The sequence below is a fragment of the Mastigoproctus giganteus genome, chromosome 14 (genome assembly GCF_048544385.1).
Source record: "Mastigoproctus giganteus isolate SK-2022 chromosome 14, ASM4854438v1, whole genome shotgun sequence".
Classification (NCBI taxonomy): Eukaryota; Metazoa; Arthropoda; class Arachnida; order Uropygi; family Thelyphonidae; genus Mastigoproctus; species Mastigoproctus giganteus.
Window position 1 is genome coordinate 101,546,106 of NC_143588.1, and position 8,301 is coordinate 101,554,406.

Sequence of the window (8,301 nt, forward strand, 5' to 3'; positions counted from 1 at the left end):
AGGGGGCAGGAGGGGAGGATAGTTACGTGGTCGTCATCAATCACCCCCTACTACGGCACGTAAGGTGAAAAGTCGCATCTCCGGAACTTTGTCGAACAGAAGATAACTTAGACAAGCTAGCAGACGACAGAGAGAAAAGGGGCCGTATTTCCCCTCTATTTCGAGCACCGCCAGCCGATAGCTGCACCTAGTTCAGACTGCAATCTAATGAATCAGTAGGAGCAGTCCACGCTGGCACAATACCGGAATCAATGATAGTAATTGGAGCAGGAAAAGGCCATCATCCAAAGTGTCACACGTTGCTCCAGATAGGCTTTGTATTATCTGTATTGCTCTCAGCACATGCATAGTCTGTTAATGCTGGCCGGAATAATTGGCCCCGATATAAATGTCTTTCTACACACAGAGTCTAATTACTCACAAAAGATTTTCGGGTTGGCTTGATGCATCCCCAATTACCTATTCCCATATAAAGGTAAATGCGTACATGAAGTCGCAGTCAGTTAATTCTCATAGCACACATTAGCATTCCACGTACATCTGCTGCTAGTTCACTTACGTCTTTCTCTTTAAGTAATTATTCCAATGTCACCGCTACCATTCCTTTCGATTTATGCGTCCCTAAGATTAAAAGGACTACGCTACCTATCGGAAAACGAAGCCATTTGTAAATATTTACGAAATACTTGATAGGTGGCGCCACCGGCACCATACGACACGCATAAAACTTAAACAGACGACATTTTTAACAAAATAATGGAAAAATATATTTCATAGGTGGCGCCACCGGCACCAACCGACCTTCATAAAACTTAACAGACGACTTTAAAAAAAAAAAAAAAGAAAAACAAAAAGACTCTTCAGGTGGCGCCACAGGCATAAATCGACCCTGATAAAACTTACTAACGACATTCATTTTTAACAAAAAATCGTGTTGTATGGAAAAATAAACGAATCATAGATGGCTCAAGTACCCTGATGAAACTTAAAAGCGATTTTTTTAACAAAAAAACGTCTGCTTTGAGGCAAAAAGTCATAGGTGGAGCCACCGGCATAAACTGACCCTGATAGAACTCAACGGACGACTCTTTTTTTTTTTTTTTTTAACAAAAATTCGTCTGTTTTATGGAAATGTTAACGCGTCATAGATGGCGTCATCGGCACCAAACGACCTTGATAAAACTTACGACTTTTTAAACAAAAAATCGTCTGTTGTATGGAAAAATAAACGAGTCATAGGTGGGGCTAATACCCTGATAAAACTTGAAATATGATTTTTAAAAAAAAAAAAAATGTCTGCTTTGCCGCAAAAAATCATATGTGGCGACAAAATCACAAAGTTTCTCCTTTACTTTTTAAACAAAAAATCATCAGTTGGTATGGGAAAATATAAGAGTCATAGATGGCACCATCGGCACCAAACGACCCTGATAAAACAGACTTTTTTTCTAGCAAAAAATCGTCTGTTGTATAGAAAAATAAAGGGGTCATACGCGGCGCCAAAAGGACAACAAAAGACCCTGATAAAACTTAGAAGACTATTTTTAACAAAATTATCATATGCTTTATGGCAAATAGTCATAGGTGGCGCCACCGGCACAAACGACTGGAAAACGCGTATTTGAACAAAAAAATCGTCCGTTGTGTGGCAAACTACTCATATTCGTCTGTCAGCACTTTCAGTGACGAGGTTGGGTCCCCAGTGAACCCCTTACTCATCAGTCATTGTATTTGGGGGTGGGGGTCCCCTGAAGTAATCATCATATATTTCCTACGTGTAAACATACCGTGGATGTGGGATAAAACAAAAGGTATCGATTGCCTCCCGGTGCCACAGGCAACGGAGTTCCTCCTACCTTGTAAACCCCTCCTCCCCCATCCCAACTTCTACTCTCTCTCTCTCTCTCTCTCTCTCTCTCTTTTCAATCGATACGATGTGTTCTTAAATCAAGCAATGAACAAACGCTGTGGAATAAAACACCCTCACCAATTTGGTCTATTTAAAAATAAGGGGGAGAGGCGTTTATTTACCTTCCCCACCTACCGAAATACTCGCTAACCCCCGTAATATTTTACAAAATTAATGTTTGATGACCCCAAATTATCGATAAATATCGCTCTACGACAACCCAAGTAATAAACCACTTCGTAACAATCACTGTTAAGATAACAATCGCTTTAAGCAGCTGTCGTCTGCTTTACAATAACAATAAAAATAAAATAAAAAAAAAAAAAGTACATTTCCAACAATGGGGCTCGCGGTTACCATAGTAACAGAAACCGGCTAAAGCAGTTGACCATGTTCATTTCAATGTTGAGCGCTCAGTGTGTGTCTGTTGCGTCATTATCTCGTGCAAACGTGTCTCGAGGGCAGCGCAAGTGACAGCCAGACGCTTTAACACGTGTAATATTACGTGTTATTTTAATGGATGCCTTAATTACTGCAATGGCTTTCAAATGCGGGCATTATTTCTCTCCCATTCGCTCTATCTTCATTTCGTGCGATGTTAAAATGTAACGCTTATAGAAAATGAGGTTAGAACATTGTCGGATTTCTGCGCATATTACAACAAGTAGGGCGAGGTGTGAGTGGGGGGGGCGGAAATAAGAGAAAGACTGTAAAAGATGCGTTGATTGGAACATCTGATTTCCCCTAATATAATAAAAAAAAAACAGATAATCTCATTAATATGCTAATGTTCACTGAAGAACACGTGAAGTGAAATGTACGCAACAATACTATTAGCCTAGGCGGTTGCTATGACAACTGTAGACACGTTCATTTCGGGTATCGAAATAAGAGAAATTGTTCCCCCGCGCTCAACAATACTTTTTAGTAATGGTCATTGTTGCGGTGTGTAAAAACCACTTTTCTAACAATGCGCTCGCGGTTACCAAGGCAACGGCAGTTGGAGGTGGTGGTGTCTCGTTCATTTCGGTGTCGGATTAAAAACTTTTTAATTTCGTCAGTAATGGCGAGAACGGTTACTATGACAACTGCTTTTGCCGTTGTCATAGTAACAGCTTTTAGTAGTAGTAGTAATAATAATAATAATAACGTTGCGGGAAACAATAAGATGGCGCGCCGATCTTAAAGAAATTTGAAATCTTTGTTTAGCGTTTTCGTAATTAGCCGATCGCTTTTAATAGACGCGCAGAAGAAAACGTGACTTAATTGACGGTCGAGAACAAAAGACGCGGCGAAAGATGGTCGCGCGGAAAGGGGGAAAAAGTGGCGATCGGCTGCATCGGCAGTGGGTGTGGGACGGAGTGTAGGCGCGAGATAAGTGTAAAGTACACGGCGTGAGAAGACGATAAGGCAGAGCACGGACAAACCCTTCGATAAACGCACGAGCCGAAGAAAGGGAAAGACACCAATAACGACAGTTATATACCGGCGTGCGCGGCACAAGAACAGCTAGCCACGTGCACTTTCTTTCCCGCCCCCCCCTTCCCGTCTTCGAATTGATAAAGAAATTGCGAAGATGTAATGGCAGCGCGCGATAAACCTTCGGGATAAGATCTCGGTGGAGGCTAACGAGGGGAGGTTAGCAAATGAGGACGCGCGTGCATCTGTTTATTCGGCTCGTCCGCAACTGCTAACGGCTCCGATGGTTTCCCCGATCCATCAGGGGTTGTGTGTCGTGAGAATACACGCGGTCACTGCCACCCTTTCTCTTTCTGTCTATCGCTTTATCTCAGATCTGTTTCCATTAATTCTCTCTCTCTCTCTCTCTCTCTCTCTCTCTTTCTATCATTTTCTCTATCTTCTTCTTGCTTTCAGTCTCTTTTCTCTTGTCTTTCTCTCCCTCTTTCATTTCTTTCACTTGATTCTCTTTCTATATTTCCTTTTCTCTTTTTCTTGCTTTCCGCTCTCTCTCTCTCTCTCTCTCTCTCTCTCTCTCTCTCTCTCTCTCTCTCTCTCTTTCACTGTATATCATTTTCTCTCTTTTCTTGCGTTCACTTCTCTCTTTCTCTTTCCTACTCGCTGTTTCTCTCTCTTCCATTTTTCGTCTTTCTGTTTTCCTTTCCCTCTCTTTCTCTCTTCTCCTTCTCGTTCTATGTCTTTTTCTTTACTATTCTCCATTCCCTTATTTGCTCTTTTGTTTTCTCTTATTTCTCTCTCTCTCTCTCTCTCTCTCTCTCTCTCTCTCCTATCTGCCTTTTCTTTTCCCCACTCTCTTTGTCATTCTCTCTCTTTTTCTTCATTCCCTTTTCTTTATTTCTGTTTCTCGCCTTTTCTGCCTTTCGCGTTTTCTTTCATTCTTTTTCTCTCTTTTCCTTGTTTTCACATATTCTCTCTCTCTCTGTTTCCTTTTCCGCTTTTCTCTTTTTCTCACTCTGCTTTTCTCTCTCTCACTCTCTTCTTCCTCTCTCTCTATATTTCATTCTTTTTTTTCTCCTTTTCTTCCTTTCAGGCTCTCTCTCTCTCTCTCTCTCTCTCTCTCTCTCTCTCTCTCTCTCTCTCTCTCTGTCTTTTTCTCTAATTTTCTCTCTCTATCATTCTTTTTCGCTGTCTATTTCACTCTAGCTCTTTCTTTCTCTGCTTCTCTCTCTGAATCTATTTTTCTCTTTCTTTTTCTCACTCTATCTCTCTTTTTCTCTATCTCTGTTTATAATTTTTTTTCTCTCTCTCTTTCTCCCACTGTCTTTTTCTCTCTTTACCTCAATTTCTCTCTCTTTTTCTCTGACTCTCTATCACTCTGTCCTTTACATATACTTCCCTACCAAAATATTAGAGTGTTTCCTCCCCTCCCCTGATTTCAGATCGTAACCAAGGAGAGGCGCACTAAGTTGCTGACGCTCACGACGGTCCCGATTCACGGGCATCTGCATCCTCACTTCAGGTCAGATTGGCAATGTCAACCGCGTTTACCACAACTTTAACGACACCCCCGAGGTACTACACTCCCTTATAGGCGACCCCATAACGCACGCAGACGCCTGAACTCCGGATCCTCTAATAAAGTGGTATCGCAGTGTAGTCGCTGCCATCGGAACAGTATTTGCAATTGAAACCACACTTGCACATGCGCACATCCTCTTGCACTTGCACACGAATGAGAAAAGTCTCTTAGCTCGGACTTCCATCGCAAACGATCACCCCGAAGTACTTGAAAACCGACCTCACCCCAACCCACCCCACCCCACCCCCTCATTGGCACCTTAAGAGGAAAGCGAACTCCATTAGTGACACTCCGAAACTTCTCGTGAGCTTTATTTTCAGAAAAACCCCGTTTCCGGTTTCTTCCATCTTTCTTTCTCTCCTTCCCTCTTCCATCGCATATTAGCACGTGTAAAAGTGCGCGATAATTTAATCTCGCGTGGCTTTCTTTCTTTCTCTCCTCCAGCAGAAGTTAGAAACTTATCATATTCTTGGGCCATCGGAGCCGGTTAATCTCCCACCATCTCTCTCTCTCTCTCTCTCTCTCTCTCCATCATCATCCCGCAGAATTATATTAGGAGCACGAGCAAACACTTCCGCGGACAGACCATAGTAATTAGTGACATTGGCCACTAAAAAATTAGTCGATCGTTTGGAAGAAAGATCCGGGCATCAGTTTTCTCGAAGATGGGGGAGGGAGGGAGGGGGAGAAGAGTATAATTACTGTCCGTCTGTCACGGAGCGTTTGAATAATATCTGAGCGAATGAGAAAAGTTTCTTTTCACACGCGATCGCAAACCTCGTCTGCCATCTGAGCGGTTACTCGAACGCTAATTTCTGCAAATAACATAGAATTCGGAGAAGATCAAACTTTTTTTTGATTTTTTTAAAATAAGAAAAATGCGCGTTCTTTTCTTCCCAAATTTATCTCTTCGATTCATCCATCTTTCCCTCGCACATTAGCGGTTTTGAAAAACAGTTCTGCCGACAGTCATTAGGAGGAGACAATTCATTTATAATTACGAATTCTACCACCAGATGGCACTCTTTTTCGTTTTGTTTTATCTCACGAAAGGACAAACGGCAATATTCTTAAGCCGGATTCTGGCTGTCTTCAGTGGAAACAACTTCATTCTATAAACAGCAGTCCTGATAGCACACCTCCGAATGGTGCCCCATATACATTGAATGGACAATTTGTCTTTGAAATCTGGCAGGATGGGACCATGGACTCATTTTTACTGTTGGTAAGCAGTCATCTGAAAGTCTCAATCTTGAAGTTGAATGGACAATTACCTTTCACATCTGTCAGGATGGGTCCATGGACTCATTCTGTTATCGTATGAGCTCCATTATTTAGTAGTGACGTCATAAATCCACCATTTTTAAGGGTTGTTTTTGTGAGACTTTTAAAAGGATTGATGCTGATGAAATAGGTTGAATCCATGATGCATCATTGCTTTTTAGATGATGAAAGGAGATATTGGGAACCATGGTAGCACAGGGTTCAGTGACAGACACCGCTTGGTTGTTCTAAGTCATGGATCGTTCCTCTCATTGCTCTTAGCATAATGACCATGTCTTCGGTTTGTAGAAAGAAGAGAGCAGCAAAAATGGAAATGGAAACCGAAGATGATGATCTTTATGATCATCATTATCTTCGGTTATGATATTTTTTGTCTTTAACAACTAACGTTTGTGTTTTCAACAAAGTCCCTTCCCTCCCGTTTCGTCCCTGTGTTGAAGAGTGGTTGGACGAGAACACCAGAGAGAAAATAAATGTGAAGTCGTAGGTAAGCAACCACCCGACAGCCCGGATCTGTCATTCCTGATTTATTTTTATCAGATATTTGAAGTTGGTTCTTTACCGAAACAGAACTAGGCCTAACAACCAACTGGATGAAAAATCATTTTAAGAGAGTAATTCTTGGCTTGGACGGACCAACAGACAAGGAAAGTTGTGGTTCATCTGACGTAAATAAATAAATTTCTCTATGACAACGCAACTAATTAAACATAGTTGTTGCACTTCCCGATAGAAGGCGCTGCAGTCAATTATGGCTAGCCTAACGACTGTATCTTAAACGTGCTACCAGAAGTATATTTATTCTCGAAATAGAGAAATTCGTCTGCAAAGCGAAAATTATTAACAGAAATCAATATTTGAAACAGTGAGATCTGCACTGAGACTAAATTCAACTCTGTTCGCAATTTATATCCCCTTTATCTCCAGGGAAGTGTATTAGCTCTGGTAGCCACTGATCTTTAGGGGAGCAAACACCTGTCAGAATCATTGGTACTGCTTCATTTAACGTCACAACACCAGATATGGCTTACCCAACCATCTGCTGTGCCGAATCACGCCAGAGAATTCAACTGCATCTCAACATGATCCTTTTGCGTGCTGGGCCTCGCTAAGACTAATTTCCATTACCGGACATGGGTTTCAATGCAGCTGTTGCGGCTAGTTTACCCTAAAGAGAACGAGGCAAACATTCTCTCTCTCTCTCTCTCCCTCTCTCGACTTATCATCTCCCCACTGCACTCAGATAGTTTGTAGAGAGATGGATAAACTTCTCAAGATTCTAAATGATTAAACAGTGGCGCACGTATCGTGACTGACAGTGAAAGAGGGCGAGAAACAGCGTAAAAGGTCGGTAGAAACAATTCGAAACATTACAGGACGTCTAATATTTTGGCAACGTAGTGCATTTCCTCAATTTATCGCATTTTTTCTCGTACGCGTGCACGCGAATAAGTGTAAAGCTGCTTGTGGTGTAGCAGTCCCAATATCTATAATCAAATATACACTGCAGTGGAAAAATAATAGGCGCTCTCGTTGTATCAATACTTTTGGTAACTTAGTGTAGATGCTTTCCTTCTTTTTTTTCTGAGAATTTTATGCACGGAGGACTGTTCTAAATCACCAAAAGATCTAACCGTGACTGGCAGTGAAAGAGGGTGAGAAATACCGTAGAACCAATTCAAAACATTATACTGTGCAGGACGTCTAATATTTTGGCACGTTAGTGTATTTCCAGCAATTATTGCATTTTTCTCATACGCATAAACGGCAATGTGTGTAAAACTGTTTGTGATGTAGCAGTCCGAATATCTTTGATGAAACAAATACACAGCAGTGAAAAAATAATAGACGCCCTCGTTGTTCGAATACTTTAGTGTAGCTACTTTCCTTGTTTTTCTCTCAGAATGAATTTTACTCAAGGTGGATTGTTCTTAATATGTAATGTGCAGGACGTCTAATATTTTGGCACGTTAGTCTATTTCTAGCACTAATCGCATTTTTCTCGTACGCGGGCACACGAATGAGTGTAAAACTGCTTGGTGCAACAGTTCGAATATCTATGATCAAGCAAATACACTACAGTGGAAAAATAATAGGCGCCCTCGTTGTC